Below are 4,687 nucleotides of genomic sequence, written 5' to 3' on the forward strand. Positions count from 1 at the left end.
GCTGTGCTCAACAACACCAAAAGCCCAACTGACGTGAACGATCTGCGCTCCTTTCTCAGGATGGCGAGCTATTGCGCTCGTTACATTCGCGACTACGCCACCATAAGTCACCCACTGAGGCTCCTCACGAAAGCCAACCAGCCTTTCAACTGGACCCCGGAATGCGAGCGCGCCTTCAGAGACATCAAACAGGCAGTGGAATCATCTGACTGCCTGTCCTACTTCAATCCCAGACGGAAAACAGAGATCACCGTAGATGCCAGTCCGGTGGGCTTAGGGGCGATCCTGGCTCAGTATGACGACGATTCGGAACAACGGAGAATCATTGCCTACGTCAGCCGCAGCCTCACCGATCCGGAAAGGAAGTATTCCCAGCCTGAGAAGGAGAGCCTGGCGGTCGTGTGGGCGTGCGAGCACTTCCACATCTTCATCTATGGGAAACACTTCACGCTCATTACCGACCATCAGGCACTCGTAACGATCTATGGAAATCCAAAGTGCAAGATGCCTCCCAGGATTGAGCGGTGGGGCCTCCGCCTGCAGGAGTACACATTTACAATCGTCCACAAACCGGGGAAGGGAGAGAACCCTGCTGATTATATGTCCCGCCACCCCCGGGACTCTGCAGAGACAACTTCTTCCATAGCGGAGGAATACATTCATTTCGTGTCAAGTCATGCTCGCCCACCAGCCATACCAATGCACACCATCAGGGAAGCAACCAACAAGGACACTGTTCTACAAACTGTGATGAAACGCATACTATCCAACAGGTGGAGACATCATCCACAAGATGAAGACGAGAATCCTGACGTTAAGAAAGAACTCCAGGCTTTCCGACACGTCTCTGATGAACTCTCAATAACCGAAGACGGCCTCCTTCTAAGAGACCACCGGATAGTCATCCCAGCCACCCTGAGACAAGGAGTAGTCGACTTAGCGCATGAGGGTCATCGAGGGGTCTTGTCCACCAAGAGAGCACTTAGAGAGCGTGTCTGGTTTCCAGCTCTAGACCAGATGGTCGAGGACACTCTGAAGGACTGTCATCCCTGTCAACTAACCAGCCCCAACGCTCCGCCTGCACCACTTCAGATGACCCCACTACCTGACGGGGTGTGGCAAGAAGTTGCAATGGATTTCTATGGGCCTCTGCAGTCAGGGAAATACGTAGTCGTCATCGTGGATGAGTACTCCTGATTCCCAGTGGCTCAGTTTATCCCCTCCACCAGCGCCACCTGTACTCTCAAAGTACTTGAAGAGGTCTTCGCAACCTGGGGCGTCCCCAGAATCATCAAAACAGACAATGGGCCCCCATTCAACGGGCATGAATTCGGCGACTTCGCTAAACAGATGGACTTCCAGCACCGCAGGGTCACCCCGCTCTGGCCGCAAGCCAACGGCACTGTTGAAAGGTTCATGTCCACCATCAAGAAAACCTTCCAACAGGCCACCGCCGAGAAGAAGGATCTGCAAGCGGCACTGAACGAAGTCCTCTGTGCCTACAGAACCACTCCTCACTCCACGACGGGCGTCTGCCCTGCCACTCTCATGCTTGGGAGGACACCGAGAACTCGGATCCCAACCTGGGAAGGAGCACTGAAGAAACCCCTCTCAGACCATCAGATCGAAGACATGGCTGCAACAGATCAGTATCACAAGGAGAAGATGAAGGACCATGCTGATCACAAACGGAGGGCACGGTCACCCTCCCTCAAGGAAGGTGACAGGGTTTTCGTCAAACAAGAGCAGCACCAGAAAACTGACTGTCGTTTCAAGGACGAGCCTCTCACGATCGTGCAGCAAAAGGGCACCATGGTGACCGCTGAATCAGAGAATAGGCGAGTCACCCGCAATGCATCCCACTTTAGGAAATGCCCTCCTGAAAGACATGACTGCACACCTGCAGCTTCCACGCTGGAGAACCCCAGTGTCCCAGAGGCTGGCACACCCGACTCTGCACCTCCCATGGTGCAGGAACCAGTGGTAGAGAACATTGTGTCTACACCGGCTCGACCCCGACGCCAAGTGCAGCCTCCAAAGAGACTGATCGTAGAAATGGACTAAGTTTCACTTTCACTGCTGTTTGTTAAGAAAGGGGGAGATGTAATAGAGTTGACAGTCCAGTAGTTGGGGTGGGAGGAGCTAGGTGGGTAGAGGGGAAGAGGTGGGGTCAAGACAGGAAAGGGTCAGATAGAGTAGGGACGGGGACCGAGCTAGATGTTGAATAAAGAGCTCGTACACATTCAGTCAGTGTCCGTGTGTGATTTGAGTGGGACACGACAGAGCTCTCTCCAAGTTGGCTCGTACCACTGCTGGGGACCACTCGCTCATTATTGTTTTCTCCTTCCATACTCGATTGTCTTGGGTGAATGGTTCACGGCCTCTCAGAATCTGGAATGGGCTGTAACCGGTCCCTGTGGGGGTGATCCTGCACGCCCATACCATGTGCCATATCTCCTTCTCCCAGTCCTTGTTGTCTGAGATGGCAGCTTGAACCGATCCCATCACCACTCTGTTGAAGCGCTCCACCAAGCCGTTCCCAGCCGGGTGATAGATGGATGTGTGCTTCGCTATGATGCCATTCCTTTGCGTGAATTGGGACCATTTTTCCGACCTGAATTGGGGACCATTGTCACTGAGGATTGACTTTGGGATACCTTCCCTCACGAAGGTGTCGGCTAGGAATTTTACAATAGTCTCTGTGTCCATCATTTCATCTATCTTCAATTCCGGCCACTTCGAATATCGGTCCACTAGGACGCAGACATATTTCTGGACACCCTGTACATCCAAGATCGGGCCTAGGATATCTACGGATAATTCCTCCCATGGATTTCAGGGGGGGTCAAACTTGCCTAGTGCTGGGCGCAGTGGTTTGAGTGTTTTGTCTGCGCCTTGACACCTTGGACAATCCCTTACATGTCTTTCGGCCCTTACATCCATTCCTGGCCACCAGTAGTTTTGCTTGGCCCTCAATTTTAGTTTACCGATCCCCAGGTGTCCTTCATGGAGTAGGTCCAGTAGTTTGGGGATGATGTTGGTTGGGGGAAATGACCTTCTCTCCCCTGTACACAAATACTCCTTGGTCGTCTATGGACAGTTCTTCCCTGACTTCAAAATATGGGTTGATTTCACCACGACTCTGCCTCTTGTCAGGCCATCCATTGGTGATGTGGGACTTCACCTTTACTAGTACCTGGTCTTCATTTTATGCCTGTTCCCAATCTTGATGACTGATAGTGGTTTCTTGGTCTTCCGTGAGTGCTACCCACTCTTCCGTTCCCGCTTTGTCTTCTTCGCTCGGCTCCATGGCTGCTGCTCTGCTCAAATAGTCTGCCACTCTGTTCTTGCTCCCTGGGATATACTCCAACCCATATCTAAATTCAAGCAGTTTCAGCGTCATTTTGGAAATCCTGGGCGTTGCGTCGGCGTGGCCGCTTGACGTTAGCACTTTCAGCAGGGGCTTGTGGTCCGTCCTCAATTGGAACCTTGTGCCCCACAGGAACTGTCTGAACCTGGTCGTGGCCCATACCACTGCCAGCATTTCCTTTTCGATCACGCTGTATTTTTTTTCTGTGTCACTAAGCGTGCGGGAGGCAAAGCTCAGTGTTTTCAATCTTCCTTGCCCTCGGTCTTGCATGAGGACCGCTCCGAGCCCCTTATCGCTGGCATCAGTGGTCAGTACTGTTCTTCCTTGGGGGTCGTACCCTTGGAGTGGTATTGCTCCTGCCACCTCTTTCTTGATGATATCGAACTCCTCTTGTGCTTCCTTTGACCAGTGAAATTCTGTGTTGTCTCTTGTAAGTAGCCTCATGTGATGGGTTTTGGAGGCGAAGTGCTGTACAAATTTGCCGTAATACTCCGCCATTCCGATAAATGATATGACTTCTTCCTTGTTGGACGGTGGGGGTGCCTCACAGATCGCCTTTATGTTCTCAGCTTTCGGTGACACTCCTCGCACTCCTATTTCATGTCCTAGGTATGTCACCGACTCCATTCCTATCCGGCACTTGGTCCATTCTACTGTGAGGCCCTTACTCTCTAGGATCTGTAGTACATTTCCGAGCTTCTTGTCATGGTCGGGTCTGTCTCGCCCCATCACCAGAATGTCGTCCTGGAAGTATTGGACGCCGGATGTGTCTTTGAACAATTGGTGCATCAGTTTCTGGAATACGGCCGCTGCCGAGGCCAGCCCAAACGGCATGCGGCGGAACTGATAACACCCGAATGGGGTGATGAATGAGGTTAGTTTGCGGCTCTCTAGGTGTAGAGCGATCTGGTGGTAGGCTGAGGTTAAGTCTATGGTGGAGTACCATTTGATTCCCCTGATGCTGGCCAGCATCTCCTCTATTCTGGGTAAGGGGAATCTCTCTACCACTATGTTCTTGTTTAGTTCGCGCAGGTCGACACACAGCCGGACCTTGCCGCTGGGCTTCTTAACCACCACCAATGGCACCAGCCACTCAGCACACGTGATAGGCTCGATGATTCCTTTTCTTTCTAAGTCCTGCAGTTCGTTCTTCACTGCTTCCCTCACTGCCAAAGGAATGTTCCTCGCTTTGTGGGCCACCGGCACCGCGTCCTCTTTCAGAACGATCTTGTGTGCAAACTTCTCTAATCGTCCCACAGTGCCGCCAAAGACTTTTGGATATTCCGCTCTTCCATTTGTCGAGGTCTGGCCATGCTT

Source organism: Lissotriton vulgaris, chromosome 2_1 (genome assembly GCF_964263255.1).
Source record: "Lissotriton vulgaris chromosome 2_1, aLisVul1.2, whole genome shotgun sequence".
Taxonomy (NCBI): domain Eukaryota; kingdom Metazoa; phylum Chordata; class Amphibia; order Caudata; family Salamandridae; genus Lissotriton; species Lissotriton vulgaris.